At 44.7% G+C, this 22,689-nt stretch overlaps 1 protein-coding gene across 2 annotated transcripts in view; it reads right to left on the bottom strand.

Annotated features, from left to right (window-relative positions):
- The window catches only part of LOC105468323 (coronin 1C), an 89,188-nt gene extending 83,278 nt beyond the window's left edge, over positions 1-5,910 (bottom strand). Inside the window, exon 1 of one of the 2 annotated variants that reach the window (XM_011718411.2) lies at positions 5,894-5,910. The gene's annotated coding sequence lies outside the window, so the exon portion shown is untranslated. Of the gene's footprint in view, positions 1-5,496; positions 5,640-5,893 lie in introns of those variants that run through there. The other variant, XM_011718413.3, reaches the window with a different exon arrangement.
- Between the last annotated feature and the right edge of the window lie 16,779 nt (positions 5,911-22,689).

Genomic DNA, 22,689 nt, shown 5'->3' with positions numbered 1-22,689 from the left:
CACCACACCTGGCTAATTTTTGTATTTTCAGTAGAGACAGGTTGGCCATGTTGGCCAGGCTGGTCTCAAACCCCTGACCTTGTGATCTGTCTGCCTCGGCCTCCCAAAGTGCTGGGATTATAGGCGTGAGCCACCGCGCCCGGCATGAATTTTTTTTTTTTTTTTCTGAGACGGAGTCTCGCTCTGTCGCCCAGGCCGCAGTGCGGTGGTGCAATCTCGGCTCACTGCAAGCTCCGCCTCCCGGGTTTACGCCATTCTCCTGCCTCAGCCTCCCGAGTAGCTGGGACTACAGGGGCCCGCCACCTCGCCCGGCTAGTTTTTTGTATTTTTTAATAGAGCCGGGGTTTCACCGTGTTAGCCAGAATGGTCTCGATCTCCTGACCTCATGATCCGCCCATCTTGGCCTCCCAAAGTGCTGGGATTACAGGCTTGAGCCACCGCGCCAGGCCGAAATATTTTTAATTAAAGTATTTAAAAAATGAACAGAAGAACATAAAATATAACTAAAGAACATTCATTTGAGTCAGACACCCCAAGAGAGGAGAGCATGAACGAAAGAATGAAGAGGCTGGGCATGGTGTATCACGCCTATAATCTCAGCACTTTCAGAGGCTAAGGTAGGAGGCTTGCTTGAGCCCAGGAGTTCAAGACCAGCCTGTGCAACATAGCAAGACCGCATCTCTATAAAACATTTAAAAAAAAAAAAAAAGAATGAAAAGAAAGTACACACCCTTAAAATCCAATTTACAACCATTCTCATGAGTGTGACAGGGGTAGTTCCAGTACTAACTGAGCAAATACTATCAGGGTTGGCCTGTATGCATTTGGTGTGACTAAATTGTGTTCGCTGGCCATCTACCCTACTGAGAAGACTGTGCGCCAGTCATTAATGTTCATCGGGGGAAAGAACCCGGACAAGAATGTTCTGCTTTTGGGGAAATGTTTTAAACACTCAGTTTTACATCTGAGCACTTTTTGGTAAGACCTGGACTTGGATGCCAGAAAGGTAAAAGGGAGTTACCTCATTCATGTTATTTTAATATAGGCAATAAAGACATTCATGATAATCAGAGAAACCCACTGACCTCAGGATCTTTCCAGTTAACTTCAATAAATAATCATTCAGCAAATATCCAGTAGGCACTAATGACCAAGCCGTGAACAAGAGAATCTCAGTCTGCCTTCTGTGTGAATTGCTCTATTGCATTCTGCCTCGTATGGAAAGGCACCTTTCAGACTATAAGCTCAAATTCAGGTCCAGTTCTTTGTAGCAAACAGTCCTGATGAATGTACAATACATGAGGGCAGGGATGAATGTCTGCCTGTGAGATGAGGAAGTTTTCATGGAGGAAAAACCTCATGATCCATGTAGCAAAGGACAAGTGGCATTCTAGAAGTAGAAAGGGGATGACGTAATAAGTTCATCACAAGATTTGAAAGCTGGGATGTTTCAGGGAGTGACACTGGAGATGAAGACACAGGAAAGGGAATAGTGAGACATAAAGCAGGCTGAAATCGTGCCCACCTTACTCCACACCTCATTAAGAAGTCTGAACTTTATTCTGTGGGTAAAGGTGAGGTCGCCAGAGGATTTAAACAGGTGAATGGCATGTTCCCTGATGAATTCTTTTTGATCTACAGCATATCTTAAAATAAATTAATTCAAACATTTCCCCAGTCCTTTCACATTTTTGGGTTTTAATTTACATAACCAAAATATTGATGAGGGTGTAGTTTAAGGTCTAATTTCTAACTAGTAAGACCCCACTATGCATAAATTGGAAATCATCAACATTTAAAATGTTTGTTCCTAAAAAGGGACACCATCAAGAAAATGAAAGACATGTCAGAATGCAAGAAAATTTTTGCAAATCATACAGCTGATAAGGCACTTGAATCTAGAATACATGAACTGTTATAACACCAATAAAAAGACAACCTATTAAAAAAAACGGGCATTTGAATAGACATTTCTCCAAAGATTACATATACTAATCACATGAAAAGACGCTCAACATCCTTAGCCATGAGCAAAACATAGATGGCTAGAATCAAAAAGTCAGAGAGTAACAAGTGTTGGCAAGAATGTGGAGAATTTAGAACCTTCATATACTCTTGGTGAATACTGTAAAATGGTACAGCTGCTTTGGAGAATTCTGGCCGTTCCTCCAATAGTTAAATATAGAGTTACCATACAACCCATCGATTACATTCCTAGGTAAATACTCAGGAGAAATGAAAATATATGTTCACAGCGTTATTTATAATAGCCAAAAAGTGAAAACACCCAAATGTTCATCAACTGATGAATGGATAAACAAAACATGGCATATTCATACAATGGAATATTATTTGACCATTAAAAAAAAGAATGAAGTACTATACAATACTACCACATATTTAAACCTTGAAAATATGCTAAATAAGGGCAAGACACAAAAGACTACATATTGTATGATTCCATTTATATGAAACGTCCAAAATAGGCAAATCCATAGAGAAAGTAGATTAGTGGTTGCCCAGGGCTGGGGAGGGAAGGAACTGGTGAGGGAGGACTTCTAAGGGGTATGGGGTTTCTTTTTGGGGGTGATGAAAATGTTCTAAAATTGATTGTGGTGACAGCTGCACAACTCTGTGAATATACCAAAAACCACAGAACTGTACACTTTAAATGGGTGAACTGTACGGTATGTCTCAATGAAGCTGTTACAAAACAAAAAAAGTTCCATTCTGCACTCTAGAAATACAAAGTGCTCAGAAAGGAATACAGAATCTTGTTCACTCACTTTAAAGGATCTGAACTAGGGCAAAGAAAACCCAGAGAGATTCTATTACTTAACATTCTAGGTACTAGGTCATACTGAAATATTCATGAAGAATTCTACGTTTTAATACCGAAAACGTATCTTAAATTTAAAAAGGTATACGTGTCAGAAAAGAGTTTTCATAATTCAAGGAGACGGTAACACAGAGAAGTCATAAATGGAAAACAAGCTTAAGAGGTTTTATCACATGGATTTGTACCTTGAAAATGCAAGTAGCTCTCAAATTTATTATTGCTCCACCCCTGAAAAGAGGTCAAAGGTAAAACAGCCCAATTAATAGTATGTTTCTAAAGTACCAGTTTGTGACAAATCAAAATGAGAAATTAGTATTTTGCCATCATAAAGAAGAGACTCGTCGACATACCCACTTATATAACTAAGAATTGATATTTATCCTTTTGAACATTCCATCTCATAGGCATTAGAGTGACTCTCCTCCTCACGGCTGGAGTGGATCCCAGAAGTGACAGTAAGTTAAACATAAAACTTTTATCAAAAAACCCAACAGTGTTTAAAAAAATGCTATTCACTGACACTGAATCTAATCCTAAACTATACATAAACAAACATAAATGCTGATTAGCACAATCTGCAGGCAAAGTAACAAAGGATCACGAAAAATTCAATATCGTGTGCAGTGATGTTTCATCGATATGTATCTATTAAAATTCATCAGGCTTTAATGTAACTTTCACAAATAATCAAAATAAATATGGACAAGATAGGCTCTGTATTTGTCAAAAACGTGTGTTCCTGACGTTTATACCAAATCGTTGTTCGATCCTCAGTACACATGACTACCCTCCACCACAAAACACTGCACTTCAAGACCTAAGGTACAACACAATTCTCAGTTTTATTTCACTTTTTTCCCTACTTATTTACGCGACTTCTCAGATCCAATGTTTGCTATTATGCTTCATAGCCAAACATTATGACTGTGAAACATACCTCCAAACCAAAAATATTAGTTTCCTTAAATCATCTGAAATGTATAGAACCAAGTCCAAAATAGATTTTGCACATTTCTTCAGTTTTACAGGGAATGCAGAAAGTGAATTAATATTAAACAGATATCTATTTGCCTTCACAACTGAACAGACAGTACAAAGCAACTGCTTATACTTAATCATGTTTCTGTCTATTCCAGCAGGCCCTGGTGTCAGGAGAACGTTCTGCCAGATAAGGACAATGAGATGCATTATTATATAGAGTGACTAAGAGCCCTACAAGTACTGTTTTAGAATGTAATTCCAGGCAGAAAGGCTGCGGTAAGAGGGCCTAATATTTTGTGATAACTATTTCCAAGAGTAAATATATTCGCCACCCAAGACCAGTTTATTAAACGCACACTACATTCAATTCTTTTCAAATGTCTTATAGGAGGGAAAAGCCTTTGTATCTTACTATGCCGGGGGAAATGAACAACTTGCAATTTGCTTCGCACTCTGAATCCCACGTTTGCAACATTTAGAGCAAGCACTTCAGACACCACAAAACAAGGGCAGCCTACATTACGGCCAAATATAGGATGTGTTTCTAAACCGTGATGCAGTAAAGCCTACGATTCCTTTTCCAGCGTTCAAAATTCTTTGAACACTCCCAAAAAAGGATGGCAGGGCCAGCGCCTCCCTCCAAGAGGAAGCCCCTTTCTTCTCGGCTCTCACCGCAGCCTGCCACTTCCCCCCACACATTCAAATCATTTGAGAGACGGAGAGCTGGGGAGCGTGCGCCGGTGGGGACAGGCGGGAGAGCTCGGTTTCTGCATTCCCACCCTCCACGTCTGACCTCATCCTCAATCATTTCGGCGCAGCGGGGCCCCACCTGCACCTCGCTCCTTTTTACTGCGTCCCTCGCCAGCTGCCCCGCTATTAGGGGAACACACCTCTGAATCACCCAGTTCACTCGGACGACAGTCTTCCGGCTTCGTTCCTCCCCTCCCAACCCCCAGCCAGTCCCAGCCCTCTGCTCCCTTGGCCAGGCTCAGCCTCTACCCAAGCCGCCCCCACCCACATTACTCCAGCTCCAGCCCTGCCCCGCCCTGCCTGACCCCCAACCGAGATCTGCAGGGCCCAGAGCTGGCCTCGCACCCAAAGCCAGGAAACCCGCAGGCCAGGCGGCCACCCTCGCCCCTCCCGACGCAGGGCCCAGCTCGCCCCGGCCCCACGTGAGCCCAGCCCCTGCCCGCCCCCACCCACTCGCTCCCTGGGGCGGCCCAAACCCAGTCCCCAGGCCTGAAGCCCCAGGGCTCTGCGCCTCGCCCGGAGCAGCCCTTCCCTCCCAGCACCTCGCCCGAGCAGGCGATCCCTGACCCCTAAAAGCCTTCCCTGGGCAGCCGCGTCCCACCTCGGCCGGCGGCTCCGCACCCGGCCAGGAGCGTTCCGGACCTCGAAAGCCTCCTCCCCACAGGGACCCTGCTTCACGCTTCCCACGCCACCTGGTTCGGTCCCCAACTCCGTTTCCCCAAGCCCCCGACAGCAGCCCCCAGCCTAACCCCTTGCACCCCAGCCCGTGAACCCGCGCCCCGCACGCCCACCCAGCCCTGTCCCCTCCACCCAGCCCTGCCCCTCGCCCCGCCGGCTCCTGTCAGCCCGCGCAGGCACATGCTCAGAGGACAGGTCCGCCCGCCCGACTCGCTCTCAGGCTGCCCCGTCGGGCGCGCGCCGCTCACCCGGGCCGAGGTGCCTGAGGCGCCGCCGCCGAAGTCCCTGCTGCAAAGCAGGGCGAAGCCTCCAACCGCTGCCGCCTCCCGCCTGGCACTGAGCGCTGTGAGGGGGAGGGGCGCGGGCAGCCGCCCCCGCCCCCGCCCCCGCGTGTAGGCCCCGCCCCCGCACCGCGCGGGGCCCAACCAGGGCTGCCGGGCTGCGGCACGCCACGCCCATTTCCGGGAGGGGAAGCCCGCTTCCCACCCCACGTTCCACGCCTCGCTACGCCCCCTCTGGTCGTGCCGAGGGATGCAGACGGTGCCCAAGCGCACGCCCAGCTCTCCAGTCATCTGAGTGGCCAGAGGGCCACGCCCACTGCTCCTTAGACCCCGGAGCCGGGTTGTTAGAGCCCCGCTCACTGACCCGCTAGGCTCCGCGAGGCCACGTCCCCTAGCTCCTCAAAGATTCCCCCAGAATCCCTTAATACAGGAACATTAGCTCTTCTGAGCCCCGCGCACTGCCTATCCAAGTCCTTAAAGCAGCCTCCTGGTTCCCTAAGCCCGGCTGCCCTCCCACTGCTTCAGAACTCGCCCAGCAGCCTCACAAAGCCCCGCCCCGTCTTCCAGAAGCCCCGCCCAAGGACTGCAACCCTATTCCTATCATCTCAAGCCCCGCCCACTGCCCGATCTCAACGTTTAAACCTCAAGCCCCGCCCCGAATTCGCGAATCCACGCCTCTGGCCCCCGAGGCTCCGCCCTGGCTCCGTCACACACTCCCACCACTTCCCCTGAGGACTGCCGAAGTTCCAGCCCTCCCTGAACCGTCCATTGTCACATTCCTAGTGCAGGGTGTCCGCCCCTGGGCTGGGCCACACCCACGTAACACCAAAGAGGGCCCGTGATTGACCCCATTTCGCAGGTGAGGGAATGGAAACTTCAGGGTTCCTCCCTTCCTTTCCCTGGCCGGAGTCCCTTAATAACTCGGCGGCCCGGGCCTGAAAGTCGGAGCACAGGAATTTGAGCCTCAGCTCTGCTGCCGTCAGACTGTGTGACCTGGGATAGTTCTCTTACCTCTCTGGGCCAGAGTTCCCTAATCTTTAGCACGAAGAAATTGTCCTGTTAATAGCCAAAATCCCTTTCTGAAATACTAAGCTCTGAAATACCGAGATTTGAGAAAACAGAGCCTGGGGAACCGAATTGACTGAGGGGTAGGGCTACTTGTTTCCCAAACAAGACATCTTTGCCATTCACAGGGGGATTTTTTTTATTTTAAGCGTCGGCCTCAGAAACGTGTGTTATTTAAATCAAGCTCGACCTGAACTAAGACAGCTATCACAGCAAATTCTCTCTTAGGGTCAGTTTCTTTATCTGTAAAATGGGGATAATAACAGCCCCTCCCTCACAGGGTTCCATGAGAGCATATTAGCAGCCATGATCATGGCATTACTTTTTGCCATTAAAAGGAATGGCAAAAACCGCGATTACTTTTACACCAGGATAATAGTAATAGGCTTAGAAGGGTTCCTGGCTTGTAATAAACCCTCGACAGTCCCTGTTGCTGCTACTGCTGGGACTCAAGAAAATGAAAGGTTGGGTTTTATTTTGCCTTCAAGCAGCCACTCCTAATAAGAGGAATTCAGCACTCTTCCTGCAGCAAGATTTGCCACTCACTTTATTTAAATGAGATAAACGTGATAAAACACCTACTGCAGTGCCTGCCATATGGTGCGGTTCAAAAACAATTCACTTGTTTTTGTTTGTTTGAGACAGACCCTTGCTCTGTCGCTCAGGCTGGAGTGCAGTGGGGCGGTCCACGGCTCACTGCAGCATGGACCTCCCTGGCTCAAGCAATCCTCCCACCTCAGCCTCCCACGTAGCTGAGACTACAGGCACGTGCCACCATGCCCAGTGAAATTTTTAACATTTTTTTGTAGAGATGAGGTCCTGCTATGTTGCCCAGGCTGGCCTCAAACTCCTGAGCTCAAGAGATCCTCCCACCTCGGCCTCCCAAAGTGTTGGGATTACAGGCATGAGCCACTGTGCCCACAATTCAATAGTTTTGAACAATATAAGTTGATTTTTTAAAATTCACTAGTTAATAAATTAAACAGGGGCATTGATAGCAGTGAGTTCTAAGTGCTTTGGGGAAAATGAACATTGGTAAAGTGCTTTGAGTTCTAACTGGAAACCACCGAGTAAGCTGGCTTATTCTTTGGAAACAGATTATGGCTAACATTTATCCATCACTTACACATGCTAGGCCCTATCTGAGTGCTTTACATGCAGAATCTTCTGAAATTGCTCAACAATCCTATGGCCACGGAAATAATTCTATTTTTTTTTCTTTTTGAGACACAGTCTCACTCTTTTGCCCAGGCTGAAAGCAGTGGCTCCATCTGGCTCACTGCAGCCTCAAACTACCAGGCTCAAGAAATCCTTCCACCTCAGCCTCCCCAGTAGCTAAAACTACAGGTGCACACCACCTTGCTCACTAATATTTTTACTTTTTGTACAGATGGGGTCTTGTTTTGTTGCCCAGGCTAGTCCCAAATTCCTAGGCTCAAGATATCCTCCCACTTGGGCCTCCCAAAGCATTGGAATTACAAGCGTGAGCCACCACACCCAACCCAGAAGGGATTCCTAATCCCCACCCATAAAGGTGAAGAAACTGAGACTCAGAGAAGTTAAATTCCTTGTCCAAGTCACATGGCTTGAACCACGTAGAACCCACATCCATCTAAATGCAGAGCCTGCACTCTTAGCCAGTTAGTCATTACACTAAACTGCCTCTGTGGCAGCATGACAGAACTGAAAAAACCATGGACTTTGGATTCTGGCTGGTTTAGGTTTAAATTCAGGTTCCACCTGTTACTCATTGTGTGAAGTTCAGCAAGTCACTTCCCCTCTCTGAGCTGTATTCTCCTTGCCTATATATCACCGGGATCATGTAAATGCTTCAGGAAGTGGTTTTGAATATTCAGGAGTTTAGATTTAATGAATTAGGACATGGCAAAGCACCCAACACAGTGCCCAGCACAAAGTAGGTGTTTTAAAACATGTTGATGTTTAAAAATCACAGGGTTCCGGCCAGGAGTAGCGGCTCACACCTGTAATCCCAGCACTTGGGAGGCTGAGGCGGGCAGATTGCTTGAGGTCAGGAGTTCGAGACCAGCCTGACCAACATGATGAAATCCTGTCTCTACTAAAAATACAAAAATTAGCCAGGCATGGTGGCACACGCCTATAATCCCAGCTATTCAGGAGGCTGAGGCAGAAGAATTGCTTGAACTCGAGTTTGGAGGTGGAGGTTGCAGTGAGCCTAGATAGCGCCACTGCACTCCAGCCTGGGCGAGAATGAGACTCTGAAAAAAAAAAAAAAAGAAGTAAATAAAAATAAAAATAAAAAAATATTGGGGTTCCATAAGATCATAGATAAATGATGAAATTAGAAGTGATGGGCCAGGCGCAGTGGCTCACGCCTGTAATCCCAGCACTTTGGGAGGCCGAGGTGGGCGGATCACGAGGTCAGGAGATCAAGACCATCCTGGCTAACACGGTGAAACCCCGTCTCTACTAAAAATACAAAAAATTTAGCTGGGCATGGTGGCGGGCGCCTGTGGTCCCAGCTACTTGGGAGGCTGAGGCAGGAGAATGGTGTGAACCCGGGAGGCGGAGCTTGCAGTGAGCCGAGATCATGCCACTACACTCCAGTTTGGGCGACAGAGCGAGACTCCGTATCAAAAAAAAAAAGAGAAATTAGAAGTGATGAAATGATAATGATGAAATTAGAAGAATTCCCCCTACCAGATGATACCACCAGAAAGTTGCCATGGAATATACTACAAAAGATCCCAAGGCCTTCATCTTCTGACTGCCTCTTTCAGTTCCTAGTTTTAGCCCTGCATTTGAGGAGGTGATTCTTGCACAGGAAGCACCCAATGCCAGAAGCAACGCCACCTCACTCTCACTCCATACCTACCCTAAATGTGGTCAGCTGAGAGCTGCTAATTCCAGAAACAGGAAAACTGCATAACTCTGCTGGGAGAAAACCCCATCATCTCATTGTTCTTGAACCTACAGCAATTGCTTTGTGGGCCTGAAAGAAACTGTGGCTCTGTCCAAGCTGGCCCTAAAGGGAGGGATCCAGGTCCAGGTGAGATGCTGGATTTAAGAGTTTTTTCCTGCTCTCAAAAGCTGGTGATTTCTAAAGTGGCCTAAGAGAGGTGCTAGATGGAGAGGAATTTAATGATCGGGAAACATAAGAATGATTCCAGACCCCACATGATATAGATGCCAGCTCATGTATGAAGAGGAAAGAATTGTGGGCCCAGCATCCAGAGGCTCCTTAGCAAATCGTTTTTCTATTTTTTCTGATACCGAATGGGGACATTTGTTTTAGGTTGCTAGGGCAACCTAGAAGCTCAGTGAATTACCCTGTGGAAGCATTAACAAATAATAATATTATTAAATAAATGAGACTGGAAGTCCCTAGAGTAATCTCAGTAGACAAGACTCCTAATTGAGTGATAGAAGACAACAAAACTTGAAAAGCACTAAAATTCACTTGACATTAATAAATCTTCATTCCAACTACTTCGGATACTTCTTTCTGCAAAATAGAAACTGGAAAAGTACTGAATGATTAACCAGCTACAGACAAATGCCTTTTTTTAAATTAAAATTTAAATTTTGAGATAATTGCAGATTCACATACAAGTGTAAGAAATAATACAAAGAGGCCGGGAGTGGTGGCATGTGCCTGTAATGCCAGCTACTTGGGAGGCTGAGGCACAAGAATCATTTCAACCCGGGACGTAGAGGTTGCAGTGAGCCAAGACCATGCCACTGCATTCCAGCCTGGGTGACAGAGCGAGACTCTGTCTCATTAAAAAAAAAAAGAGAGAGAGAGAGAGATCATGTGTGGGCCAGGTACAGTGGCTCGCGCCTGTTATCCTAGCAGTTTGGGAGACCAAGGCAAGTGGATCGCTTGAGCTCAGAAGTTTGAGACCACTCTGGGCAACATAGTGAAACCTCATCTCTACAAAGAATTTAGTGAAAAATAACCAAAAAAAAAAAAAAAAAAAAGAGAGAGAGAGATCACATGTACCTTTGAGACAGTTTCCCCCAAGTTGGTAACATCTTGTAAAACTATAGTACATTGTAACCTGGATATTGACATTGATACAGCCAAGATAGAAAATATTTCCATCACCACAAGGATACCTCATGTTGCCCTTTGATAGCCACACCCACTTCCACCTTCCATTCATCCCCTCCTTAAGCCCTGGCAACCACTCATCTGTTTTACATTTCTATAATTTTGTCATTTCAAGAATGTCATGTAAGTGGAATCATATAGTATGTAACCTTTGGGAATTGACTCTTCACTCTGCATAAATCTCTGGAGATGCATCCAGGTTGTTGCATGTGTGAGTAGTTTGTTCCTTTATTGCTGAGTAGTATGCCATGGTACAGATGCAACACGGTTTAAATATTCACCCATTGAAGGACATATTGTTTGACCTATTCACCCATTGAAGGACACAGGTTGGCGCTATTATGAATAAAGCTGGTATAAATGTTATAAACATTCATGTACAGCTTTTTGTGTGAACGTACGTCTTCATTTCTCTGTGAAAAATTCCCAGGAGTCCAATTGCTGTGTTATATGGTAGTCGTATGTTCAGTATTTTAAGAAACTGTCAAACTGTTCCCCAGAATGGTTGACCCATTTTACATCCCCACCCACCAGCAATCTATGAGGGATCCAGTTTCTTTGCATCTTTGTCAGCATTTGGTGTTGCCACTATTTTTTACTTTAGCCATTCTGATAGGTATAGAGTAATACCTCATTGTGGTTTTAATTTGCATTTTCCTGTTGGCTAATAATGTTCGAAATCTTTTCACATTCTTATTTGCTATTTATTTATTTAAAAAAATTTATTATTATTATTATCATTATTATTGAGACAGAGTCTTGCTTTGTCACCCAGGCTGGAGTGCAGTGATGTAATCTCAGCTCACTGCAATCTCTGCCTCTCAGGTTCAAGTGATTCTCCTGCCTCAGCCTCCCGAGTAGCTGAGATTACAAGCACCCGCCACCATGCCCAGCTAATTTTTGTATTTTTAGTAGAGATGGGGCTTTACCATGTTGGCCAGGCTGGTCTTGAACTTCTAACCTCAAGCAATACACCTGCCTTGGCCTCCCAAAGTGCTGAGATTACAGGTGTGAGCCACCATACCTGGCTCTTATTTGCTATTTAAATGTCTCCTCATTTCTTGCTAATTTTCTTTTCCTTTCTTTTCTTCCTTTTTTTTTTTTTTTTTTTTTTTTTGACAGGATCTCACTCTATCACCCAGGCTAAAGTACAGTGGCCTGATCATAGCTCACTGCAGCCTTGAACTCCTGGGCTCAAGTGATCCTTCTGCCTCAACTTCCCCAGTAGCTGGGACTACAGGCACACACCACCACACCGGTTAATTTTTAAATTATATTTTGTAGAGACAGGGGGTCTCATTATGTTGCCAAGGCTGATCTCAAACTCCGGGCTAAGCAATCCTCCTGCCTTGGCCTTCCAAAGTGCTGGGATTACAGACATGAGCCATTGCACCCCACCAATAGCACTATATTTTTTATTACAATGTCCATGAGTTCATGACTAGTATATTGGAATACAACTAGTTTTTCTATGTTTACCTTATATCCCGGGGCCTTGTTGAACTCACCTATTAGTTCTACAAAGTGTTTTATAGATTCCTTGGGATTTCCTATAGAAACAATCATGTCACCTGAAAATAGAAATGATATTAATTTTTTTCTTTCCAATCTGCATGTCGCTTGTGCCCGTTTCTTGCCTTATTGCACTGGCTAGCACCTCCAGCACTGTGCTGAATAAGGAGTGAAAGCAAACGTCTGTGCTTTGTTCTTGACCTTTGGCAGGAAGCATTCAGTCTTTCATCATTAAGTATAATATTAGCTGCAGATTTTGTGTGTGTGTATGTAGATGCTCTTTATCAAATTGAGGAAGTTGGCTGGTCCAAAAGTAGTAAGTTATCTCAATGGATTTTTTACAGTCAGTTACAGATCAAACCCCATGTACTACTCTTCCCCTCTCCCCCCACTTCTCACTATTGCACTTGATTATTCTTTCTTTTTTTTTTTTTTTTTTTTTTGAGACGGAGTCTCGCTCTGTCACCCAGGCTGGAGTGCAGTGGCCGGATCTCAGCTCACTGCAAGCTCCGCCTCCCGGGTTTTACGCCATTCTCCTGCCTCAGCCTCCCGAGTAGCTGGGACTACAGGCGCCTGCCACCTCGCCCGGCTAAGTTTTTGTATTTTTTAGTAGAGACGGGGTTTCACTGTGTTAGCCAGGGTGGTCTCGATCTCCTGACCTCATGATCCGCCTGTCTCGGCCTCCCAAAGTGCTGGGATTACAGGCTTGAGCCACCGCGCCCGGCCTTGATTATTCTTTAAAAAAAAAAAACAAGAAAGTTCCCCTTCATTCCTATTTTGAAGAGATTTTTAAATCATGAATACCTGTACTACACTGAATGATATATGATTTTTCGTCTTTAGCCTGCTAATATATATGGTGCATTACATTGATTTTTGAATACCAAGCCAGCCTTGCATCCCTGGAATAAATCCCACATGGTAAAGGTAGACAATTATTTATACAGATTGCTGAATTCTGTTTGCTAATTTATTGTTAAGCATTTTTGTTTCTTTTTCTTTTCTTTTCTTTTCTTTTCTTTTCTTTTCTTTTCTTTTCTTTTCAGACAGGGTCTCACTCTGTTGCCCGTGCTGGAGTGCAGTGGCACAATTTCGGCTTTCTGCAGCCTAGACCTCCCAGGCTCAGGTGATCACCCGCCTCAGCCCCCTGGGCAGCTGTAACTACCCGGTTAATTTTTGTATCTTTTGTAGAAATGGGTTTTTGCTGTGTTACCCAGGCTGGTCTCCAACTCCTGGGCTCAAGTGATCCTCCCACTTCAGTATCCCAAAGTACCAGAATTATAGGCATTAGCCACCACGCTGGACTGCATTTTTGTTTCTATACCCATGTGAGATATCAATTTGTAGTTCCACCTTTTTTTTTTTTTTTTTTTTTGAGATGGAGTCTTGCTCTGTCTCCTAGGCTGAAGTGCAGTGGTGTCATCTCGGCTCACTGCAACCTCCACCTCCCAGGTTCAAGCAATTCTCCTGCCTCAGCCTCCTGAGTAGTTGGGATTATAGGCATGTGCCACCACACCCAGCTAATTTTTCTGGTTTTTTTTTTTTTTTTTGAGACAGTCTTGCTCTGTCGCCCATGCTGGAGTGCAGTGGTGCAATCTCGGCTCACTGCAAGCTCCGCCTCCTGGGTTCACGCCATTCTCCTGCCTCAGCCTGCGGAGTAGCTGGGACTACAGGCACCCGCCACCACACCCGGCTAATTTTTGTATTTTCCGAGGTTTCACCATATTGGCCAGGCTGGTCTCAAACTCCTGACCTTGTGACCTTAGCCTCCCAAAGTGCTGGGATTACAGGCATGAGCCACCGCGCCCGGCCCAGTAGTTCCACCTTTTTGTAAAACTCTGGTTTTAACATCAGAGTTAACACTTGCTTAGTAAAATGAGTTGGAATATGTTTCCTTCTCTTCTATTTTCTGGAAGAGATTTTGTAGGTAAGTGTTAATTCTTTAAATGTTTGGTAAACTTCTCCAGGGAAACCATTTCAACCTAGAGATTCCTCTTTGGGGATCTGTTACACTACAAATTCAATTTCCTTAATAGTTACAGGGCTAAACTGTCTGTTCCATAGTGGCTGAGTTATGGTAGTTTTTGTTTTTAAAGGAATTGGGCTATTTCGCTTAAGTTATCAAGTTTGATGTCTGCAGTAATAGCAGTGATAGCCCCTCTTTCATTCCTGATACTGAAAATTTGTGTCTTTTTTTTTTTTTTTTTTTTTTTTTGAGCCAGAGTCTCGCTCTGTAATCTAGGCTGGAATGCAGTGGTGCAATCTTGGCTCACTGCAACCTCTGCCTCCCAATTCAAGTAATTCTCTGCCTCAGCCTCCCGAGTAGCTGGGATTACAGGCACCTGCCACCATGCCCAGCTAATTTTTGTATTTTTAGTAGAGACAGGGGTTTCACCATCTTGGCCAGGCTGGTCTTGAACTCCTGACCTCATGATCCACCCACCTCTGGCCTCTCAAAGTGCTGGGATTACAGGTGTGAGCCACCACGCCCAGCTAATTTGTGTCTTCTTTTTCTTTCTTGGTTAGTATTAGCAGAGAATTGTCAATTTTACTGAAACTTTTCAAGAACTAGTTTTTGTTTCATTGATTTTTCTCTATTGTTTTCTTGCTTTCTGTTTCATTGATTTGTGGTCTTTATTATTCCTTCCTTCTGTTTGCTTTGGGTTTATTTTGCTCCCCTTGTCCTATGTTCTTTGTGGAAGCTTAGATGATTGATGTGGGACTTCTATTTTCTTTTTTTTTTTGAGACGGAGTCTCGCTCTGTCGCCCAGGCTGGAGTGCAGTGGCGGGATCTCAGCTCACTGCAAGCTCCGCCTCCCAGGTTCACGCCATTCTCCTGCCTCAGCCTCCCGAGTAGCTGCGACTACAGGCGCCCGCCACCTCGCCCGGCTAGTTTTTTGTATTTTTTAGTAGAGACGGGGTTTCACCATGTTAGCCAGGATGGTCTCGATCTCCTGACCTTGTGATCCGCCCGTCTCGGCCTCCCAAAGTGCTGGGATTACAGGCTTGAGCCACCGCGCCCAGCCTGGGACTTCTATTTTCTTTTTTTTTTTTTTTGAGACAGAGTCTCACGCTGTTGCCCAGGCTGGAGTGCAGTGGCGCGATCTCGGCTCACTGCAAGCTCCGCCTCCTGGGTTCACGCCATTCTCCTGGCTCAGCCTCCCGAGTAGCTAGGACTACAGGCGCCCGCCACCGCGCCCGGCTAATTTTTTGTATTTTTAGTAGAGACGGGGTTTCACTGTGGTCTCGATCTCCTGACCTTGTGATCCGCCCGCCTCCGCCTCCCAAAGTGCTGGGATTACAGGCTTGAGCCACCGCGCCCGGCCTTCTTTCTTTCTTTTTTTAATGGAGTCTTGCTTTGTCACCAGGCTGGAGTGCAGAGGCATAACCTTAGCTCACTGCAACCTCTGCCTCCCAGGTTCAAATGATTCTCCTGCCTCAACCTCCCAAGTAGCTGGGATTATACGCTTGCTGCACCACCATGCCCAGCTAATTTTCGTATTTTTAGTAGAGACGGGGTTTCACCATGTTGGTCAGGCTGGTCTTGAACTCCTAACTTCAAGTGATCCACCCTCCTCAGCCTCCCAAAGTCCTGGGATTACAGGTGTGAGCCACCATGCCTGGCCTGATGTAGAACTTTTTAAACATATATATGTAGTGCTATGAAGTCCCCTCTCAGCCCTTGTTTACCTGTGTGCCACAAAGTTTGATATGTTATATTGTCACTTTCATTCAGTTTAATGTGTTTCTTAATTTCCTTTGAAACTTTCTTTTTGAGACCTGGGTTATTTATAAGTGTGTTGTTTAGTTTGCAAGTGTTTGGAGATTATCTGTTATCTTTCTGTTCTTGGTTTCTAATTTGATTCCTTTGTGATTGAAGAATACACTGTGTATGATTTTAATTCTTTTAAATTTGTTGACATTTGTTTATGGTCTAGGATATGGTCTATCGTGGTATATGTTCTATGGGCATCTGAAAATACCATGTATTCTGCTGCTGTTTAGGGGAATGTCCTATATATGTTGATCAGATCCCATTGGTTGATGATGTTGAGTTCTTCTATATTCTTGCTGATTTTCTGTCAAGTTGTTCTATCAGTTATTGAGAGAAGAGTATTGAAATTTTAAACTATAGGGCCAGGCGTGATGGCGCACACCTGTAATACCAGCACTTTTGGAGGCTGAAGTGGGTGGGTCACTTGAGGTCAGGAGTTCAAGACCAGCCTGGCCAACATGATAAAATTAGCCAGGCGTGGTGGCAGGCACCTGTAATCTCAGCTACTCGGGAGGCTGAGGGAGGAGAATTGCTTGAATCCAGGAGATGGTGGTTGCAGTGAGCTGAGATCCAGCCTGGGTGACAAAGCAAGGCCATGTCTTAAAAAAGAAAGAAAGAAATCTTAAACTACAGTGACGGATCTATTTCTCTTTTTTAATTCTATTAGTTTTTGCCTTACATATTCTGCAGCTCTGTTGTTTAGTGCATACACGTTTAGGATTGTTAGGACTACTTGGTGGGTTGCCCTTTTGTCATTACACAACGTCCTTCTCTGTCTCTCAGTTTTCTTTGCTCTGAAGTATACTTTATCTCATACTAACATAGCCATTCCTGCAATCTTTTGATTAATGTTTGCCTGATATATTTTTTTCCCATCCTTTTAGTTTCTTTTTTTTTTTTTGAGATGGAGTCTCGCTCTGTCGCCAGGCTGGAGTACAGTGGTGCGATCTCGGCTCACTGCAGCCTCCGCCTCCTGGGTTCAAGTGATTCTCCTGCCTCAGCCTCCCGAGTAGCTGGGACAACAGGCACATGCCACCACGCCCAGCTAATATTTGTATTTTTAGTAGAGACGGGGTTTCACCATGTTGGCCAGGATGGTCTCCATCTCTTGACCTTGTGATCCGCCCACCTCGGCCTCCCAAAGTGCTGGGATTACAGGCGTGAGCCACTGTACCTGTCCACCATCCTTTTACTTTCAACCCACTTGTATATTTGAAGTGAGTTTCCTATGGACAACATGTAGTTGGTTCATGCTTTTTCGGTCTACTCTGTCAAGTTCTGTCTTTTTTTTTTTTTTTTTTTTTTTGACAGAGTCTCACTCTGTTGCCCAGGCTGAGTGCAGTGGCATGACCTCTGCTCATTGCAACCTCTGCCTCCCGCGTTGAAGCAATTCTCCTGCCTCAGCCTCCACACGCCACAACACGCACATACCATCATAATCGGCTAATTTTTGTATTTTTAGTAAAGACGAGTTTTGCGATGTTGGCTAGGCTGGTCTCAAACTCCTGACCTCAGCTGATCCACCCACTTCGGCCTCCCAAAGTGCTGGGATTACAGGCGTGAGCCACCACACCCAGCAATAAGTTCTGTCTTTAATTAGTGTGTTTAGACCCTTTACATTTAAGGTAATTATTGATATATTAGAGCTTAAGTCTGCTGTTTTATTTTGTGCTTGTGCTTGTTCTCTCTGTTTTTCATTTCTCTGTTTCCTTTTTACTGCCTTCCTGAGGGATTTTTAGAGTTTCTTTTGATCTATCTATAGTGTTTTTGAGTGTATCTCTTTGCATAGCACTTTTAGGAGTTGTTCTAGGTACCATATTATAGATGGATGGATAGATAGAGAGATACATAGGTACCATATTATAGATGGCTGGATAGATATATATATAGGTAGATATCCACAAAAAATAGAAGATATAAGAAAGAACCAAATGGAAGTTTTAGAACTGAAAAATATAGTAACAAACTAAAGAATCCAATGGGTGGACTCAATAACAGAATAGAGGGGGCAGAGGAAAAAAATCAATGAACTTGAAGACAACTATAAGAATTACCCAATCTGAAAACAATAGAGAGAAAATAGACTTTGGTCTCCAAAAAAAAAGATAAAATAGACTTCATGTAGGTCTATGAAGTTCTTTCTCAGCCCTTGTTTAGCTGTATGACACAAATTTTGATATGTTGTATTATCACTTTCATTCAGTTTAATGTTTTTTTTTAAATTTCCTTTGAAACTTTCTCTTTGAGACATGGGTTATTTATAAGAGTGTTGTTTAGTTTCCAAGCATTTGGAGATTATTCTGTCGTCTTTCAAAAAACTATACAGAACCTCAGGGACCTTGGGACTATAACAAAAGACTTAGCATTCATGACATCAGAATTTCAGAAGGACAGGAGAAAGAGGGTGGGGCTGAAAAAGTACTTGAAGAAATAATGGCCGAACACTTTCCAAATTTGGAATAAAGATTCCAGAAATCTACATAAGCTAAACAAAACTCAAACAGGATAAACCCACAGAAGCTCATGCCAACACACATCATGATCAAACTTCTGAAAACTAAAGACAAATAAAAAAATCTTGAAAGTAGTGAGATAGCAACAATACCCTACCTAAAGTAGAAAATCAATTTGAATGACAGTAGGTTTCTTATCAGAAACCAAGGATCTCAGAAGACAGTGGCACTGCTTTTCTTTTCTTTTCTTTTCTTTTTTTTAAGATAGGGTCTTGGTCTGTCTTTCATGCTGGAATGCAATGACATGATCATAGCTCACTGCAACCTTGACTTCCTGGGTTCAAGTAATCCTTCTGCCTTAGCTTCCCAAGTAGCTGGGACTACAGGCATGCACAATCATACCCAGCTAATTTTTAAATTTTTTGTAGAGACAGGGTCTTGCTATGTTATCTAGGCTGGTCTCAAACTCCTGGCCTCCAGCAATCTTCCAACCACCTTCCAAAGTGCTGGGATAATAGGCATGAGCCACTATGTCCAGCCAGAACAGCATTTTTTAAGTGCTGAAAGAAAGAACTATCAACCCAGAATACAATATCCAGTGAAAATATTCTTCACTAGTGAAGAGGAAATCAAGACATTCTCACATGAAGGAAAAATAAGAGAATTTGTCACCAGTAGACCTTCCCTAAAAGAATGGAAAGAGAAGCCGGGGGGCGGTGGCTGATGCCTATAATCCTAGCACTTTGGGAGGCCAAGGCGGGTGGATCACAAAGTCAGGAGTCGGAGACCAGCTTGGCCAATATGGTGAAACCCCATCTCTACTAAAAACATAAAAATTAGCTGGGCATGGTGGCACGTGCCTGTAATCTCAGCTACTTGGGAGGCTGAGGCAGGAGAATCACTTGAACCTGAGAGGCAGAGGTTGTGGTGAGCTGAGATTGCACCACTGCACTCCAGCCTGGACAACAGAGCAAGACTCTGCCAAAAAAAAAAAAAAAAAAAAAGAATGGAAAGAGGAAGTTCTCTAAAGAGGAAATGATAGAAGAAGGAACCTTGGAACATTAGGAGGGAAGAAAGAACATGGTCATCTGAAGTGTGAGTAAATACAGACTTTCCTTCCCTTCCTGAGTTTTCTAAGTTATGATTGATGGTTAGAGTAAAAATTATAACACTAATCTGCTTCTAAATGTATGTAGAGGAAATATTTAAGACAATTATATTACAAACAGAAGTGTATAAGAAAACATAAGGGAGATAAGACTCTATACTTGAACTGGTAAAATGACAACACCAGTAGTCTATGAAGATAGATAGATGATTGATAGATAGATAGATAGATAGATAGATAGATAGATAGATAGATAGATAGATACTTAGAGAGAGAGAATAAACATCAGATCTGATTCTGATTACTTTCTACTTTTTTACATTTGTTTCAGTCATGTTTGCAATTGGTTGCTGAAGCATTTCTCTGCTTTAAAAACATTGTCAGCTAATTCTAACATCTCTATCATCTTTGCTTTGGCATCTATTGATTGTCTTGTTTCATTCAGTTTCAGATCTTCCTGGTTCTCTGTATGAGTTATTTTCAATCAAAACCTGGACATTTTAGGTATTATGTTATGAAATTCTGGATACCATTTAAACCTTTTTCTTTTTTTGAGATGCAGTCTTGCTCTGTCACTCAGGCCAGAATGCAGTGGCATGATCGCAGCTCACTGTAATCTTGAACTCCTGGGCTCAAGGGATCCTCCTATAAGCCTCCTGAGTAGCTATGAAGGACTACAGGTACCACCATACCTGGCTTTAAAAAAAAATTTTTTTTTTTTTTTTTTTGAGATGGAGTCTTGCTCTGTCACCCAAGCTGGAGTGCAGTGGTGTGATCTCAGCTCACTGCAACATCCACCTCCCAGGTTCCAGTGATTCACCTGCCTCAACCTCCCGAGTAGCTGGGATTACAGGCACGCATCACCACGCCCAGCTTATTTTTGTATTTTTAGTAGAGACTGGGTTTTCCCATGTTGGCCAGGCTGGTCTCGAACTCCTGACCTCAGGTGATCTGCCTGCCTTGGCCTCCCAAAGTGCTGGGATTATAGGCGTGAGCCACTGCACCTAGTCTAAAAAACTTTTTTTTATAAAGACAGGGTCTCGCTATGTTGCCCAGGCCAGTCTCAAACTCCTGGCCTCAAGCAATCTTCCCATCTTGGCCTCCCATACATCTTCCATCCATTTTATATGGTGCTACTTGACACCACTACAGTGGAGTGGGGGGCAGGAGTTCCTCCCCATTAATGCCAGGAGGGGTGGAAGTTCCCCCACACAGCCTCTGATGAAAGCTGATGGGCTGGGTGGGGGACTTCTCTTATTTCTGGGTGGAAGTGGGATTTCTGGTTCCCTACCTGCTCTGCTGATACCTTCCTGGCTGGAAGAGGTAGAAGTGCCTCAGTAGTGTTCCCCATGTGTCTTCCTTTGACACTATGGGAAGGTGTTCTCAGGCAGTGGTAACAGTCCCGACACTTCTTGCTGCCTCCCCTGACAGCACCTGATAGAGGAGAGGGAGCAGCACATCATTACTGTCAGATGGGAGTGGAAATGCACACTCCTCATGTGATGACCACTGGCACCACAGGGAGAGGCCTCATGACCACCTGGTGCGAATGGAAGCCCCACTCCCTACTCTGCCTTCTCTGATGCCACCTCATGGCATTGTGGGAGCATCCATGAGGAAATGCAGGTTGCACACTTGGCCCAGGGCCCACCATAGGCGGGGCGCTGAGTCCATGCATGGTAGCCATGATGGTTTGAGCTAATGCCAGAAGCCCTGGTGTGATGACCAGTCCTGCCATTTCCTGGCTTTGTGATCTTGGTCAAGTTATGCCACCTTTTGAGTCTCTGTTTCCTCATCTCTTCAGTGGAGAGAAATGATGCTCATCTGAGATATATGGAGATTATGTCTGTGAGAGCACCTGCCACTGATCCTTAACACAGATAAATACTACAGTCGAGCTGGTACTTATTAAGCATTTACTGCCCACCAGGCCAGTGATACCAACTTCCCAGGCATTAACTCAATGAAATGGCTTTTTAAATCCCCATTTTACAGAGGAAGAAACTGAGGCTCAGAGAGCTAAAGCCTCTTGCTCATGGCCACACTACTGGCCCCACTGCACTGAGTCTACTTCTTGATAGGGTGTGCCACATTCTCCGTGTCTAAGAATAAGAGGAACCACTACAAGCTTAAGATCCGATTCACCAGCGAAAACCTCTGGCTCAGGGATCTGCACAGCTCCTACTCTGATTAAATATAAAAAATCAGCCAGGTGGTCATGCGCAGTGGCTCACGCCTGTAATCCCAGCACTTTGGGAGGCCTAGGCAGGCGGATCACGAGGTCAAGAAACCAAGACCATCCTAGCCAACATGGTGAAACCCCGTCTCTACTAAAAATACAAAAAAAAAAAAAAAAAAAAAAAAAATTAGCTGGGCATGGTGGCGCACACCTGCAATCCTAGCTACCCAGAAGGCTGAGGCAGGAGAATCGCTTGAACCCAGCAGGTGGAGGTTGCAGTGAGCCAAGACTGCGCCACTGCACTCCAGCTTGAAGACAGAGCAAGACTCCATCTCAAAAAAAAAAAAAAAAAAAAAAAAAAAATTGGCCAGGAGAGGTGGCTCACGCCTGTAATCCTAGCACTTTGGGAGGATCACTTGAACCCGGGAGTTTGAGACCAGCCTGGACAATATAGTGAGACCCCATCTCTAACAAAAAAAATACATAAGATGGAAACGTAAGATGTTAATACAAAGGAAACTGGGTGTGGGGGTATATGGAAACCCTGTACTATTTTGCAACTTTTCTGTAAATCAAAGTCTATCCTAAAATAAAACTTTCCTTAAAAATACAGCGCTTGACAACAACTCAGGAGGCTGAGGCAAGAGAATTGCTTGAACCCGGGAGGCGGAGGTTGCAGTGAGCCAAGATCACGCCATTGCACTCCAGCCTTTGTGACAAGAGTGAAACTTCATCTCAAAAAAAAAAAGAAAGAAAGAAAAAAAAGAGAAAAATACAGTGTCTGGGCTGGGTACAGTGGCTCATGCCTGTAATCCCAGCACTTTGGGAGGCTGAGGTGGGAGGATCACTTGAGCCCTTTGCAATATATCTTTGCAGCTCTTTTCATCAAGAGATAAAATCTGTTTCCCAGTGCCTGAATCTCGACTGGCCTTCTAAATTGCTTTGGCCAATAGGATGCAACAGAAATAACTGTCC

Source organism: Macaca nemestrina, chromosome 10 (genome assembly GCF_043159975.1).
Source record: "Macaca nemestrina isolate mMacNem1 chromosome 10, mMacNem.hap1, whole genome shotgun sequence".
NCBI lineage: Eukaryota > Metazoa > Chordata > Mammalia > Primates > Cercopithecidae > Macaca > Macaca nemestrina.
This window is presented reverse-complemented; position numbering and strand designations above follow the sequence as displayed.